The 17,783-nt window shown below is 46.9% G+C and overlaps 1 protein-coding gene and 1 long non-coding RNA gene across 3 annotated transcripts in view; one reads left to right on the top strand and one right to left on the bottom strand.

Annotated features, from left to right (window-relative positions):
• OPA3 (outer mitochondrial membrane lipid metabolism regulator OPA3) overlaps positions 1-17,783 on the bottom strand; it is a 67,769-nt gene that overhangs the window by 41,524 nt on the left and 8,462 nt on the right. The window lies entirely within an intron of this gene.
• Positions 3,543-9,839, top strand: LOC121816534 (uncharacterized). The gene is made up of 4 exons (XR_006056211.2): positions 3,543-3,781; positions 5,418-5,568; positions 6,084-6,286; positions 8,253-9,839. It is a non-coding gene; the product is annotated as an uncharacterized LOC121816534 (long non-coding RNA).

Here is a 17,783-nt window from a genome sequence, read left to right on the forward strand (position 1 = left end):
TAATTGGTCCCTTCCCACTTCCCTTTCCTCTCTGGTAAACACAAATTTGTTTTCTGTATCTGTCTGTTTATGTTCTACATATACATTCATTTGTATTATTTTTTAGATTCCACATATAGGTGATATCAAACAGTATTTTCCTTTCTTTCTGTCTGACTTATTTCACTAAGCATAACACTTTCTAGGTTCATCCATGGTGCTGCAAATGGCACCATTTACTTCTTATGCCCAAGTAATATTCCATTACACACCCACACACCTCTCTCTCTATATGTATGTATACACAGACACACACGCATACATATTATATATCTCACATCCTTTTAATCCAACTGAGGCAGGAGGTAGATGGGGCCCCAGGTTGAACAGCTCCAATCGGTCTCCTGGCTGATACTTGGAGATATACGGTATCATCAGGACTACTGGGCCTTGATTGGGTAAAAGGCAAAGCAACCACATTCTTCTAATTCTTGTGGTTAAGGGGATTTCCCTGCCTGACACACTGGCAGAGAAGGTCCTCAGTCGAGGGGAGAGAAAAAGGGAGGGAGGAGACATCAGCCCATAATTTGTCCTGCCAACCTCCCAGAAACCTTCATGTTGGAACTGATCTTGGCTGAGAGATGCACACACACACTGGGGAGGACCCCGAGTCAGACCAAAGATGGACACGGACAAGATGGTGTCAGGGGCAACCCAAAGACTGCCCGGATACAAGCGACTTAAACCTCTCCTATTGACACACAACTCACTCTAAGTTCCCCTGTGTTTTCTTCCACACATACTTTGCTTCTAATAAATGCTTTATTTTTGTTTCAAGTCTTAATCTCTTTGCTAAATTCTTCCTTCAAATAAGACAAGGACTGAGGCCCCCCTTCTTCCCAGCAAAATCACAATCGTCTATTGATGGGCACTTGGGTTGTTCCTATGTCTCGGCTACTGTAAAGTGCTGCTATGTACACTGGGGTGCGTGTATCTTTTCAAATTAGTGCTTCTGTTTTGTCCAGATATATGCCTAGGAGTGGAATTGCTGGATCGTATGTAGTTCTATCTTTAAATTTTAAAGGAAATTAAGCAAAATATATTGCACAACAAATGGATCAATGAAGAAATTCAAAGAGAAATTAAAAAAATACTTTGAGATGAATGAAAATGAAATACAACATATCAAAACTCACGGGAATCAGCAAAAGCAGTTCTAAGAGGGAAAACAATTTTTGAAAATACAGTGGTAAATACAATAAAACAGATAAAATAGTTAAACTGGGGAACAGGATAGTGGTAGAAAAGAAGACAGTTGAGTTTTCTTCTTTTTATCATAAATCATGGATATATTTGACTCTTTAGGTACTCATGTTCCTTTGACAACATTAGTAATTAATGTAATTTTGAAAACAGAAATACATTTAAAAGACTTGTCTAAGCCAAATATTCAATCAAAAGTCACAGAAAACACATTCTTCTCCAGTCTCAAGTGTACATGGAATGTTCTCCCATTATAGATCATGTGTTAGGCAGCAAAACAAGCCGTAACAAGAAGACTGAGATCACATCAAGTATCTTTTCTGACCACATTGGTATGAAACTAAAAAATCAGTTACAAGAAAACTGGAAAATTCACAAATATGTGGAGATTTAACAGCATGTATTGCTCAACCAACGGGTCAATGGAGAAATAAAAAATACTTTGAAATGAATGAAAATGAAATACACCATACCGAAACTCATGGGATTCAGCAAAAGCACTTCTAAGAGAGAAGTTCATTGTGATAAACACCTACCTCAAGAAAGAAGAAAAATCTCAAATACACAACCTTATTTTATACTTCAGGGAACAAGAAGAAGGACAAACGAAGCCTAAAGTTAATAGAAGGAAGGAGATAACAAAGACCAGAGCAGAAATAAATGAAATAGAAACTGAAAAGACAATATAAAAGGTCAATGAAACCAAGAGCCGGCTCTTTGAAAATACAAACAAAATTGATAAATCTTTAGCTGGAGGAATCAAAGAAAATCAGAAATGAAGAAGTTACTATTGATTCTACAAAGGATCGAGAGAGTACTATAGACAATTACATGCCAACAAATTGGACAACCTAAAAGAAATGAATAAATGCCTAGAAACATACAATCTTCCAAGATTGAATCATGAAGAAATATTACCTTCAAAAATATATTTATCTTCAATAAAAGACACTGAGTAAACTAGACAACCACATGTAAAAGAATGAAATTGTACCACGATCCCAGGTGGCACTACTGGTAAGAGCCTGCCCGCCAACGCAGTAGACGTAAGAGACACAGGTTCGACCCCTGCGGTGGGACGATCCTTTAGAAAAAGAAACGGCAAACCACTCCAGTATTCTTGCCTGGAGAATTCCATGGATAGAGGAGCCTGGTGGGTAATGGTCCATAGGGTCGCAAATAGCGGGACACAACTGAAGTGACTTAGCATGCACACATCTTACACCACACACAAAAATTAACTCAAAACGGACTAAATATCTGACTGTAAGACCTGAAACCATCAAACTCCTAGAAGAAACAGGTGGTAAGCTCTTTAACGTAAGTCTCGGCAACGATTTTTTGGATTTGACACCAAAAGCAAAAATAAACAAGTCAAACTAAAAAAAGCTTCTGCACAGTAAAGAAAAACCATAAACAAAAAGAAAAGGTAATGTATGGGATGGGAGAAAATATCTGCAAATCATGTATCTGATAAAGGGTTTTAATATCCAAAATATACAAAGGACTCATTTAATTCAACAACAGAAAAACCAAACAACTCAACTGGCAGAGGATGTCTGAACGGACTTTTTTTTCAAAGGGGATATACAGATGGCTTGCAGGTACACGAGAAGATGTTCAACGTCACTAATCATGAGAGAATTGCAAATAAAAACCACAATGAGCTATCCCACCTATGAGAATGGCTATTATCAAAAAGACAGGAAATAACAAGCAATGGTGAGGACTTGGAGAAAAGGGAACTCGTGGACATCACTGGTGGGATCATAAGTTGGTGCAGCCACTATGGAGAACAGTATAAAGGTTCCTCAAAACATTAAAAATAGAACTACCATATGATCCAGCAAACCCACTCCTGGGTATTTATCCGAAGAAAACGAAAACACTGATTCACAGTTCTGATTCTAGGAATTTATCACTTTCTTCTCCAAGAAAAAAAGTATGTATGGGTTTATAGAAAGATTTGGAGTCCAGAGGAATGCATGCTAACCCCCACATGCTGGGACCATTTAGCAGGGAGCTTCTTTCACCTGCTAGGCCAGGGGCCTGCTTTGCATTCAGTTATCCAGGGGTGCACCCTGAGCATCAGCCACTCCTGAGGGGCTGATCTGTGGGACCACCGGGACTCACCAGGAGGGGACTTTATCGGTGACTATTAGGGCCAGAGGCACGTGAGTGGTGCATGACACCATTTAATGACCTGAAGTTTTATGGCCATGTGATAAGATGACCTGAATAACCCTCATGGGGAAGACAGGTTCTTGGGAAGTTAATCACGAAGTATCTGAGGAGACTTTGGATCTTTCTCAGGAAGCTTTGTTGCTGCAGAGTCAGTGTGCACCAGCCAGGAGAACCCCGGAGGGTGGCATAATGGGGCCCAGGGTCCACTCGCATGGGAGGACCTGACACATCACCTTCTCTGGCAACCACCTCGCTGGAGACCCCCTGGGCCCAGTCAGTCCTCACTCTTCTCTCCTCTGCCTCCTACTGTGGCCATTCTCTTAACAGCTTGCCCTCCCTGAGCCAAGAACCTGGGGTGAGTATAGCAGGAGGAGGTGTGAAGCCCAGGGTCTTCTGAAGGGCGGTAAATGTGAGGTGGGTTGTGGGGATGACAGCGCTCCAAGCAGGAGTTGTAAACTGCAGATCTATGATCATAAGCTGCAAAATCAATGTGGTATGTGGTAACCAGCGTCTCTTTAAAGTAAAAACATTTTAATTCACATTGTGTAATTTCAATTACGTAAAATTCTAGAAAATGCGAGCTGCTCTCCAACAGATCAGTGGTTGCCTAGGGATCGGGGAGTCACAGACAGGGGCTGGGAGCAGTACAGGGATACCCTGGGGTGACGGCCATGTTCACTCTCTAGGCTGTGGTGACGGTTTCACGGGTGTACACGTTTGTCAGAACTTATCAAGTTGTATACTTTAAATACGTGCAGTTTATGATGTGTCAATTATATCTCAATAAAGTCATTAAAAATTAAAAGAGGAAACCGCCCTGGCAGTCCAGTGGTTAAGAGTTCACCTGCCAACGCAGGGTATGTGGGTTCAATCCCTGGTTGGGGAACTAAGATCCCACATGCCACAAGGTGTGGCAAAAAAAAAAAAAAGCACTGAAAGAAACAGAAGAGAATAAAATAGAACAGAACAGACTAAGCCAGCCAGGAAGGAAGAGGAGCGGACGTTAGCTGGGTGAAGCTGACAAACACCACAGGAGATGAGGGCAGTCCCCAGAAAGGGGGATAAAAGCTGAACTAGAGTGAAGAGGGCAGGGGCCCAAGACACCCCCAGGCAGGGAGCCCTGCCTCCCAGCTCTGCCCAGGCCCAGGCTGAGCTGTTTCTGGCCCCCAGGCGACGTGCAGGTGGCTCAGTGGAGGCAGTGTGGCCCTGGATCCCAGGGAGTGCACGGAGAGGCTGTGGCTCTGCTGCTCCTTCCATCAGAGCTGCTCAGTTGAGATGGAGTTCCTGGCCATCTCCGAAGACAATACCGAGTCAGAATAGGACAACTGCAGGAAATACTACAGGAAGAACGTCCAGGCCCTGAGAAGGCATCGTCCCCTCCCCTTCCTCCTCCCCTTCCTTCCTGAACCTTCACTTTGAGGACACAGCCCGGAGTCACCAGTGGTCTCTTCTTTCCAAGATTCTAAGTTATGGACCACGGATTCCTGGTCTGGGGCTCCTTGTCTGCAAAACAGACCAAATTAGAGAGGTTTCCAGCTCTAGCCGGCGGGTGAAGGATGATGGCTAGGGAAGATGGAGCATGTGGTGGCAAGGCAGATTTCTCTCTGTAAGCAAATGAACATGCTGAGCTGAAGGCCCCAGTTTGCTGAGTTCACAAACCACAAGATGGTGCAGAAACTTCTCTATGGACCTTCTCCTTCCTCACGACTCTCCTGAGCTGCAGGCCAGTCTGCTGGTCTTCCTCCTAGCAGCAGAGAGACAAGAGATCCAGGAGGGGGAAAGACAGGCATTCAAGGATGTTTTTTTTTTTTTTTTCTGGCTGCACTGGCTCTTCATTGCTTTGCAAGGGTTTTCTCTAGTTGTGGCTCAAGGATGTTCCTGGCAGTGAGGTTTAGAGGGGTAAAAAGTGGGAAATAACTCAGCTGCCAGAAGTAGATGATTTTGTTTGTGCTGCAACAGTCCTGGGTGACTGGGCCTTCCTGTACCAACAGGCTGCAAGGTACTTCCCCAACTGCCTGACCATGCGAGACCAGGATATGAGTTAAGAGTCCACCAACGAGACGCATCACCCAGGATTTGCAAGGAGACATTACTGATATAGGGTCCCCCAACTGCAGCTTTGCATGGGTTCTGCTGGTGAAGGTAGGTTAGGGACCTCAAGGTTTTCCAAGGTAAATGTCCAGTGTCCTATTACCAACTTCAGGGGTGTGATGGCTTCTTGGCCCCGGATGGCATTAAATCGGTGTGTTCTTCAATACGAAAGTCAAGCAGGCAGCGTCAGAGGCAGCATCTCCCCTGGTGGGTCAGTTCTGTGGTGGCATTCCAGGAAGCCCAGCCAACAGGCACTTCTTCTGGCCCTTTCAATGACTCTGCAAACCTCATCCTTTGTATTGAATTGCTTTCTGCCTAATTTATTTGGAAATGCATCAAAAATAAGACAGATTAATCAATGGATAGAGGGATGGACTAATGGGTCAAAACGTGGTAAAGGAAGTACAGTAAGATGCTACTGGGAGACTCTTTGCGGTGGGTATATGGGTATTCAAAGTAAACCTCTTTCAATGTTGCTGTATGTTTGGAAATGTTTATGTTAATAATAAAATGTTGAGACCCATCCTTTTTCCTAAAAGAGCTGGAGTGTTTTCTCTTTCCTACAGGTGAACCCCGAAGATGCCGTGGTCTTAGAAATGATGAAAGCTGTCTATGGCCAATGTGGAAAGGGGCTCTGAATATAACAGGCGAACTGAGCAGCTGTCTAGTTCTTGGCCAGTGCCCAGCACGGAGGAAAAACCTCCTCTCCAGGAACAGGGACCTCAGGGGACACTGGGTCTCCGTCTCCCTCTGCTGGCCTGAGATGAAGGTGGGATGCTGTCCCTCTGCTCCCTCCTGCAGGGGAACCTACTATTTTAAGAGCCAGCCTTGGATTCAGCAGTTCCAAGGCTGGAGGCCCAGCGATGCTCCCTGTCCAAGCCTCAGTCTCCTGCTTTATAAAAAGGGTTTAATAATAATCCTTGCCTGTAGGGTGTGTGAGATCCATCAAGACTGTGGCGCCAGCTGAAGGTTTCCATACTGGGCAGCTACTATCGTTGTTATAATCGGGCCTGGGCTGAGGCTCCTGAATCTCAAAATTGATAAGTTTTCACCGGGTGTGGTGCAGGGAGATGACAGAAAATACACAGGGGTGTGCTCCTCCAGGCTTGGGAGACAAGGTCGCTGTTAGCAATACCCAGCGGGTCCTCTTTGCTCCTACAAAAGCCAAGACCACAGGCTGGAGGCAGGCTGGGCCTGGATCCAGTCTCCATGTCCTCAGTGAACCCCCTTTCCCTCACCGCAGTGACTGGTAAAACAGCCCCCAAGAGGGAGGAACAGCTCTTCCTACTTTAGACTTCCAAATAATAAATGGAGAAGAAAAGAAGGAAACACAAAATCAACACTGGATAAATACCACAATAATAATGGCCGCAGATAAGATCCACAGACGACGCTGAAATTAGTGGGCAGAAGTCTCAGGAGAAACAGGATATCTGTATAGTCTCAGAGTGTCTTCCCCAAGAGATTTATTTCATTTTAAAAATTTTGTTTATTTATTTATTTATTTGGCTGTGCTGGGTCTCAGCTGCAGCACGTGGCACCCAGTTCCCTGACCAGAGATTGAGCCTGGGCCCCCGGCATCTGGAGCTCAGAGTTTTAGCCACTGGACCACCTGCAAGTCTCTCATTTTATTTATTGAGGTATAACTGACATAGAGCATTACATTAACCTCAATGACTTAATGACTTGGTACTTGTATATACTGCAAAATCAGATTAACTACAAATGGAAAAATGCTAACTTCATGCTGGACAAACCTAGCAGACGCCCCCTCAACCATGTGACCAAGGTCAGTATGACCGGAAATCCGGCTGATATCCCGAACTCCCTGAAACAGTGCACTGAGAAGCACACGCTGGTTCTGGGTTATGCTTGCCAAAAACATGAAATTTCTTTCCAGTCATGGGAAAGCATCAGACAAACTCAGATCAAAGGACAGTCTACAGAGTTAACTAACCAGTACTCTTCGAAAGGGTCAAGGAAGACAAAGACAAATCGGGAAACTGTCACAGGTTAAAGGGAGCTAGAGAGACATGGCAACTGGTTTGGGATACCGGCTGAGACCTGGAGACAGAATAAGGCCTTCGGTGAAAACACTGGTGAAATGGGAATGCCACGGGTGGTTGCGTTACCAGCACTGCACTTGTGTTCCTTCCCTGGGTTTGCTTCCTGTACCATGTTTAGACAAGACGCCATCATGGGGGGAAGGTCTGCAAGTTGAGGGAAGTTGAGGGAAAGGTCTGCAAGAACTCTTCACCATTTCACAACTTTTCTTTAAATCTACCCTGAGCTCAAAGGAACAAGATTTAAAAAAAGAAGGGACTTCCCTGGTGGTCCAGAGGCTAAGTCTCCATGCTCCCAACACAGGGGACCTGGGTTTGATCCCTGATTGGGAAACTAGATCCCACATGCCAAGACCTGGTGCAGCCAAATAAATAAATTTTTTAAAAAAGAAACAGCCTCCAGGTGGCGAGACTGGGAGGAAATGAACCTTTGGGAACATTCGCGGCTGCCAGGGTAAATCTGTTGCACACCTTTGAGTCAGTAATTCCGCTTCTGGCCAGATTCACCCTGCAGGTGTGAAAGGCTTGCCTGGCACATGAGTTCTGCAGCACTGTTTATGATATAACAATAAAATAAAATAAAACAGGGAAAACCCTACGAGACTATCTACAGTCTCAGAAATTACAAGAATCTGTCAGTAGCTGAGAGTAAGGAAGTTTTTTATGTTGCAGATAGATAATCCTCTCCAGGATGACATGGAACACAGTGAAAAGCAGTGAGGACCCGCACAGTGTCTACTGTTTGCTGAATTCATGGAAAAGAGAGTGGGGTGGCGGGGTGCATGTCAGCATCTGCTTGGAAAGGCACAGTCGCTTTTGTTTTCTTCTGGAAAATACTCAAGATAACCGCAGTTGCGTCTGTGGAGGAGAACAGCGTGCCCGGGGAACAGAAGTGGCGGGAGACTTTCCCCTACTTAACTTTTTTGAACCTTAAACTATGTGAACTTGAAACCGAAAACTGAATACAAAACAGATAACTAAAATTTTTTCCCCAAAAAATCAACAAACAAGCCACCCTGGACCCAGAATTTGGGGTCAAGCCTGTTTCGATGAAATCCTCTGCTCTTCCCTCAAGTCCCACTAAGATGGTGACTGGGTAGAAAGAAGCCAGAACCCACAAGAACAGAGGGGAGAGGGCGGAGTGGCCTGGAGGGAGTGAGTGGGGGCACCCGTGGGTGGGGCGGGGCAGGAGACCAGGATGGCAGGCCCTGGTGCCCCTGAGGTAGGGATAAGCTGAGGACCCTCAGAACCCCTTCCCCACCTGACAGGAAGCTGCAGAGGGTGAACCAGGAGGACTCCAGGAACCACTGAGGGAGCAGGCGCCATGCTGAAAATTTATAGGCCTGCCCCTCTGGCCTGGGACTGGTGGTCAACGCCCAGAGGTCAAGAGTGAAGGCCAGCGGCCCAGGCGGGAGTTGCTGGGAGTGAGGCCACATTGTTCACTGAGGCACTTTTTTTTAGAAAGGGGCTTTGCTGAGCTGGGACCTTGGCCATCAGGGGCACAGGAAAGATCTAGGCCACTGACATACCAGTAGCTCCCAGGCCCCGCTCTTCAGGCAGCCAGAGCCCCCTCCCAGCTCTCCCTCTAAAGCCCCGGTGAAGTGGGTATCTGTTGGGTTTGCCAGCCCAGCATCCACTCCTCTTTTTCTGGAAACTTTCCCCCACCCTCCTGTGGGGAAGCCGCTCCCTCACTGTTCCCACATGCTGTTCAGGTAAACCTGACCCTACCCTCATCTTCAGATGCTGGCATTCAGCCCTGGTACTTTTCCTGGAATTTCAGGAAAGAGGCCTCCTTCCTCTGGGGTTGCCTGGTGAGTGGGATGTGAAACTGGAGTTACTGAGGCCATCTTGTCCCCAAAGAGAGAGACTGCCTGAGAAAGAAGACAGCACAGAGAAACACAGGGCCTGCGGATGGGACTGCGCCTTCCAGGAATTGTCTGGGTTCCTGGATGCAGCTGAGCTTGAAGCTGTATACTTCCGGAGCTTTTATGCCCCTGCCCATTAGCTTAGGATTCCGTCACTTGTAAACAGGAGTTGAGAGAGGAGTTCAAAGTGAGGTCATCACCCCTTCTTGACAAATATTGAGAGACAGGAGTCTCAGGGAGCACTGAGGGGGCCATGCCTAGAAGTGTGTGCCAGCGTACAACAGGATGCTGACATCACAGACAAGAGGCTAGACAGGTCTTCTGCACTGAGCAAGTGTTACTTTTATTAGCAGAAATCAACTTTCTTTGAAAAATAATAAAGCAAATTAACTGATTCCTTGCTGTCCTTCATTTCTTTAGTCACCGTGACCTCCCGGACCAGGTCCAAATGTACTAACATGGCCCTGTGTGATCTGTCTTTGGATGGCCATCCAGTCCCACTTGTCTACATTTCAGCCTCTTATTCCTCTCATTCACACCTTGACCCTTGCACCTGTGCCTTCATCTTCACACTGTGGCTCACTCCTCCTCGAGTTCTGAGTCATCCCCTTCTCTCCAAAGCCCTCCCCCAAACCCACAGACAGGCTAAGGTCCCCTCCAGGCTTGCCCAGCACAGCACTGGCCCACTAACTACCCCTCATCATCGAGGGCTGGGCCTGTGCCCCGCTCTGCACTGGAGACCCATCAGAGCAGGGCTGTGCCCCACCACTGCTCAGCACAGGCCCCAGCACAGAGAAGCTGCTGGGCAGTGTTAACGGATGGATGAGATAAGGATGACTGTGTCCCCAGTGCTCAGCACAGGCCACGGTATGGAGAAGAGGCGCGACGAGAGATATGCTGAAAGAATGAGACCAAAAGTGAAAAGTCTGAGGTGTGAAGACATATCAAAGTGAAAGTCAAAGTCGCTCAGTTGTGTCCGACTCTTTGCCACCCACGGACTCTTACAGTCCATGGGATCCTCCAGGCCAGAGTACTGGAGTGGGTAGCCTTTCCCTTCTCCAGGGGATCTTTCCAACACAGGGATCAAACCCAGGTCTCCCACATTGCAGGCGGATTCTTTACCAGCTGAGCCACCAGGGAAGCCCAAGAATACTAGAGTGAGTAGACATATCAGTGTGGTGAGAAAAAGATGCTTCATTCAATCATCGCTGTTGGGACAACTGAAGAGCCAACTAGGAAAGAAAATAAGATGGATCCCAAGTGGGTTGAGGTACCGCTGGGAGGAGCGGGGTGGTGAGAGAAGCCGATATGGGAACCAGAGCCGGGGATGAAGCCTGATCAAGAGGACAACCTCCCCGAAGCACTGAGACTTCAGGACAGAACTCATGGGGGAAAAGTCAGTGGGAAGCCTAGCCTGGGCTGGCAAAGACCTGGGCAACAAGCTGGAGGAAAGGGGTCTTGACAAGGCCTATGTGGTCCTTGGCCAGTTTCTGCTGCTGAAGAAAGATGAAGATCTCTTCCAGGAATGGCTAAAGGACACACGTCCTGCCAGTGCCAAGAGGGAGGGGACCCTGATGCTAGAGGGAGGAGGCTGAAAGCTGCTGGACAGTGTCCCCAAACCACAGCCCACATTCCCACAGACGCAGACCCAGACCCACAGACAGGCACTCAGGAACAACTACAGGGAGACACCCTTGTGTGGGAGCCAAATAAGCATCGCAATGTTCCTGTGTATTCTCAACAAATTTTGGAAGAACTGTGCACCCTCTTTATATACTTTGAAGTGGTCAGGTCCATTTATTTCCATCCTAAGTTTAAATTATTGCAAAGAACATAATGAATTTCAAAAGAAATCCGCTGCATCACTCTTTTAAGCATACGCAAAGGGCTAAAGAGCCATAGAAGTGTAACACCTTCCAGGTTCATTTTAAAGAGCTGCCAGGAAGCTCTTCTTTACCAGCACTCCGCACTGTTCCTTACTCTTCTCTTTTAAAATTCATCTTATTTGTTGTGTTTCTGGCTGTGCTGGGTCTTTGTTGCTGCACGGGCTTTAGTTGTGGTACACGGGTTTCTTACTGCGGTGGCTTCTCTTGTTCTAGAGTTTTCAGTCTTCAGCACTTGCAGCTCTCAGACTCTAGAGCACAGACTCAGGAGTTGTGGCATGTGGGATATTCCTGGACTAGGGGTCGAACCCGTGTCTCCTGCACTGGCAGGCAGATTCTTTACCACTGAGCCTCCAGGGAAGCTCCAGCATGATTCATTTTAAAGATAAACACCAAGCAGCTCCTCCTTAACAGTGTTTGCACTGTTCCTTACTCTCTTGATGTTCAATCTATATTCTACTTTCTCTACAAAATCTTATCCTAATGTGACATATTTTTATGTGCAAATATCCTATTATATTTTTCTGAAACAAAAAAAAATGTGCCTGTGAATTAAGATCAAAATTTTCATTTCCTGTGATCTTAGTTAAATTTTTCTCTAAGAGTGAGTCACCCTTACAATTATTATTAGTATGTGTGTGCGCTAACTTGCTTCAGTCATGTCTGACTCTTTGTGACCCTGCAAACTATAGCCCCCCAGGCTCCTCTGTCCATGGAATTCTCCAGGCAAGAATACTGGAGTAGGCTGCCATTTCCCTCTCCATGTTGCTAGTATATCAGCTGATCAAGATATCATATATGACACAATTTGATACATATTAATAACTACTGAGCATAAAAAGTAAATTTTGACCACAGATGCATGTCTTAATAAGGTGGACTGGAGAAAGCATTCCTTCCATCAATATCCTAAACTGTTCCTTTGTTATGCTGATTGGCTTTCGATATGGGGTAATGCATCAGTAGGAAGGGAGAGGAGATTCCCCTCTCTTTTCATACTTCTCCCAGAATTTCTTTTCCTGGGAGCAGAGCCATTGAAACGGGAGGGAAGGAAGGAAAAGAGGGAGGGAGGAAGGGAGGGAACCCAGCAGATTCGTCAGGCAAGTCGGGTGAACATGGAGCTCTGGGAAGGACTCCCTTATGCTCCGCTGCAGGAGTGCGGGGCGCGGGGTGGATCCACATCTGCAGCCTGCAGGCCGCCTCCATGCGCCGCACAGACTGCAGTGCTGACGGCAGCATCTCTGGGAGAGACTAACCCAGAGATCACCCAATGTTCACCACAGGGGCCCAGAACAACCACACCACGCACCAAGGGCTGGGAAGAAGAGCACGGCATAAACCTCCAAGGTACGCAGTTAAGGGGGAAAAAGACAGGTCACTGAACAATGTGAATAGTACACAATCTGTTCTGTGAGTTAAGTTTATACATACAATACACCTGATCACGCCCAGGAAGGTGCCTGGGGAGTGACGTCTAGAGGTTCTGACCTCTGACTGCCTACTCTTCTGATCAACCTCCGTCCCAGCCACACAAGCCACTGTTCCTAGAACTTGATGGGCATGCGTGAGCCTCAGGGCCTTTGCACTTACTGTACCTTATGCCTGAAACACTCCTCTCCAAACAGCAATACTTCCTCACTTTACTCAAGTCTCTCATCAATCAATGGAAACCCAAATGACTGAGAGAGTGGATAAACAAAACATAGGCTATTCATGTAAGTATTAGAGTAAAAGAAAATACACTCAAAGCAATTTTAAAAAATGAACTGATACATACAGCAACACGAAACATCTCAAAAGCATCTTGTGAAGGAAAGCTAGACATGAGCTTCATTCCTGTGTGATTCCATTTACATGACATCTAACAATACATAAAGGTAATCTATGGGCTTCCCTGGTGGCTCACAGGTAAAGAATCCACCTGCCAATGCAGGAGACGTGGGTTCAAGCCCTGGGTCAGGAAAATCCCCTGGAGACGGAAATGGGAACCCTCTCCAGGATTCTTACCTGGAAAATCCCACAGACAGAGGAGCCTGACGGGCTACAGTCCAAAGAGCTGGACACAATTTAGCGACTAAAACTACAACAAAGTTAATTTACAGTGAGAGGAGTCATACAGGGCAACAGAGCCGGAAAGAAAGGAATTTCTCCCAGAGTGATGGAAATGTTTTATATCTTGAATGTTGATTATATGGGCATATGCATTCGTTAATGCTCATTAAACTATACATCTTTACTAAGCTTTAGATCTGTATTGCACTGTATACTGTGTTGTACTTCAATACGTAATATGCAGATAATCAAATATTTGTAACTAAATGTGAGAGGAGGAGTTTGGGAGCCCGTGAGGCTTGATTTCTTATTCAGTGTTGCCTTGGGGAACTTAACGGTCTCTGGGCTATTTCGTCACTCATACAACCAGGACAATCACATAAACTCCCTAATCAGGTGGTTAATATCATTTGTTGAGATCACAGAAAGCATAATAAATGAGAACTATTATCATCAGTTAAGAAATTACTATTTAGAGTAAACACAGCTTTGAGCCAGTCCCTGGGCCCGCTGCCCTTTTGCTGGCTGCGTTCCAGCCAGTTGAAAGTGCGCCCCGACAGCGCTCCAGGTGTTCACAGACTTGTGCTGCCTCAAGCGGGAACCTTGTCTGGCAAACCTGGTCCCGTCCCTCTTCACTGCCTCTGGAGACAGCGGTGACGCACCAGACACCACAGGAAACACAGCTGGTTCTGTCTTTCCAGCACCTTGGCGAATCTCATGTCCCACACTCTGGGTCTAAAACATTTCTTAGGGGTTAACCCCGCCCTCAGGCTGGCCAATCGGAGCACGGCATTCCCAGGCCAAAGGCACTGGCTCAGGGCCAGGGACGTGACCCAAGCTGCACCACTGAGGCTCACCCTGGGAGGAACGACCTCCCTGAGCCCTGGAGTCGCTAGGCAGGTAACCAGTACTTCAAATGTGAGCTCCTGAGGAGCGTCTTGTGCCTGTTCTGTTGTTTGTCACACCTCCTAGAATAGCTCCCAGCACACAGTTGGCACCAGATAAAGACGGAATGAGTCAAGTATACAGATGCCTAATGGACCGAAGCGAGTCCTGGTCCCAGAATATAATTCCACTTCTACTCCCTGCCCAGATCTGGAGAGTCTGTACAACTTAACTTAGTACAGAAGGCATCTGGGGATGTAAGAGACATAAGGGAAGCAGCTACCAGAGGCTAAGAGTTTAGTGGGCTCTAAGTTCCCGGATTCAAGTTCTGGATCTGCTACTTGCATGCTGCGTGAGCTTGCAGACATTTCTCAACCTCTCTACACCTCCATTTCCTCTTTTTTTTTTTTTGTCGTTAAGGAAAGCAGTGTTTATTGTAGGGCACCAAGCAAGCAGTCCAGGCAAAGACTCCCTGATGGCTTTCAAGGAAAGGTTTTTACAGACAGAATGAGGCAGGGGGAAGGTGGGGTGCATGATCAGCTGGTGGACATTCTTCGGGTTGGTTGGTGTTGAGGTAATCCGGGGCCAACATCATCAGTCTTCTGATTCCAACCAGTCTGGGGTCTGCATGCTTGTGGGCAGCATACAGTTAACGTCTCCCACCTGGTGGGGGTTTCAGTACCTGCAAAACAGTTCACAGGACATCGCAAAGAATACTATCTACAGCCCTCGAGGAGGAACTAATGCTCCTTGACTTTGTCCAGTTCCTCTTTTTCAAAATGGGTCATAAACCCTGGCTTGTGGGGATGTTGGCACAGTCAAGGCTTGTGCATGAATGAACTGTCCAGTGGGAGATTCAGCCAGGCTGCCTGCAGAGACTAGGAATGAGGCTGAACACACTGGGTGCAAACTGGAACCAGACAGTCGGGTCCCAGCTCTGCCACTCGGCACCCGCGTGCCCTTGGGCAGGTTGCACAGCTGCTCTGCTCAGTTTCTCCATCTGTTTAGCTGTGTCAGTGATGGAGATCTACCTCATGGGGCATGGTGAAATAAATTCAACATATAGAAGGGCGAGAACTTTGGTGTTCACTTTGTACCATTCTTTACTGTCTTATTAACTCCATTTTCTCCGGCCAACGGGCTTCCCTGGTAGCTCAGCTGGTAAAGAATGTGCCTGGAATGCAGAAGAGCTGTGCTCAATCCCTGGGTGGGGAAGATCCCCTGGAGGAGGGCATGGAAACCCACTCCAGTATTCTTGCCTGGAGAATCCCCAGGACAGATGAGCCTGGCAAGCTCCAGAAGATGGTGAAGGACAGGGAAGCCTGGCGTGCTGCAGTCCACGGAGTCAGACACGATGGAGCGACCAAGCACACGCCTGGCATTAGAGTCCAGAAGCTATATCAATTGACCACCATGACCTTCCCAGATAGCTAGAGACTATGACTCAATTCTGGTCAATCAGCAGTAAGGGGAGTCCCCTGGGGGCTTCTGGGAAAATATTTTTCTCCTTGCAGGGCCTTCTCTCATTTCTCTAGAACCCCCATCCCACATATAAACACACACATGAACACACACACACTTCCTCCCTTTGGACACAGCAGTATAAAGGCGTGATGCCTGGCACTCCAGCAGTTCCTTTGAGGCCTCGAGCGATTTATTGCCTGAACACCAAGATAGTAAAGATAGAAAGAGTCCTCAGGTCCCTAATGATATCACCAAGCCACCGAACCAACCACAGGCCACCTTGCTCCACCAGCAATAAACATCCCTTAGACTTGAGGTTTGGTTAAGATTTATTGGCTGGGTTTCCAATTCATGCCAGATGGGCACAAACTACTTTGTGTCTTGTTCTTTCTTTCACAATAAGCATGTATTACTTTCGCAGATTTAGTAAGTCCTCCCAAAACACTTCGGAGGGAAAAAAAAACCTAAAATTCCAAAATAAAATAAAATCTGATTTAAAATAAAATCTGATTCAATTTTTAAAAGAAAAGAGATAAAACACAGCACATAATTCAGCACACACTAGGCCTTCAGCAGAAAGAAGCTACTGTGGCTGTGTGATCATCAAAGGCAGGACGGTGGGTCTGGAAGCTGGAAGATCACTGAGGAAAGAGAGAGAGTGGGGGGATCTGAAGAAATCTGAAGAAATACAGTGGCTTAGGGGTCTGATGTGGGGTCAGCTGGAGCCAGGGCAGCAGAAACAGAGAAGGAACCAATTAGCTAGAAATGAGGGTTAAGACCCCAGTTAGAGACAGGAGCACACCCTGGGAGGCCGAGCCATTGGGATAGGTTTCTAAGGAACTAACCAGGGAGTCTCAAGGACAGGTGAACAAGGAGTGGTGGACAAGGAGTTTCTCTGGCGCAGAGGGAGAAAATGTCAGAACTCACAGTTAAGTTTGTTTGAAAAAGGAGGAAGAAAGGTAAGAAAAGGGGGAAGAAGAAGAGAAGGAGAAGAAATTAAGCTTTACTAGGCATATAATTGGAGAAGGCAATGGCAACCCACTCCAGTACTCTTGCCTGGAAAATCCCATGGATGGAGGAGCCTGATGGGCTGCAGTCCATGGGGTTGCAAAGAGTCGGACACGACTGAGCGACTTCACTTTCACTTTTCACTTTCATGCGCTGGAGAAGGAAATGGCAACCCACTCCAGTGTTCTTGCCTGGAGAATCCCAGGGATGGTGGAGCCTGGGTCGCACAGAGTCGGACACGACTGAAGCGACTTAGCAGCAGCAGCAGCAGCAGGCATATAATAAATCAACCCTGAATATTCACTGCAAGGACTGAAGCTGAAACTCCAATACTTTGGCCACTTGATGCAAACAGCCAACTCACTGGGAAAAGACCCTGATGCTGGGAAAGACTGAAGACAAAAGGAGAAGCGGGTGGCAGAGAATGAGATGGTTGGATGGAATCACTGACTCAATGGACATGAATTTAAGCAAACACCAGCAGATAGTGAGGGACAGGGAAGCCTGGTGTGCTGCAGTCCATGAGGTTGCAAAGGGTCAGACACGGCTAAGCGACTCAACAACCACCACCAGAGGCATATAGAGCTACACCCAGAAAAGGCCTCTAGGGCCCTTCCACTGGCAGGGGCCAGCATCCCCAGGTGCCAGACCTAACGGCAAAAGGACTGACACGGGCGCCCTCTCCTGTCCACTCAGCGCATTGCAGCTGGGCATATCGATTCCCAGGGACATTCTCAGGTTACAAATCAAGTTCTCACACAGGAGCTTCTTAAAGACTCCTGCTCAGAAACCAAGGACTGAACGTCTAACAAGACCAGCAAGAGGAAATTCCAACAAATGCCTCTGCATATGAAGGGGGGGGATGCAAACTGAGCAGGGGGATTAAAAGCAGCTGACAGCACACTCTTCTTTGGATCTCTGTATCTTAGTGAGGTCTTTGCCAGCTGTGACAGCTGTGCACAAAGAATGTCACAACTCTCACAGACGGTCTCATGGAGAGTTTCCAAATGCATTAACAATGTCTGTAGAGGAAAATATTTTTAGTG

The sequence above is a fragment of the Ovis aries genome, chromosome 14 (genome assembly GCF_016772045.2).
Source record: "Ovis aries strain OAR_USU_Benz2616 breed Rambouillet chromosome 14, ARS-UI_Ramb_v3.0, whole genome shotgun sequence".
Lineage (NCBI taxonomy): Eukaryota > Metazoa > Chordata > Mammalia > Artiodactyla > Bovidae > Ovis > Ovis aries.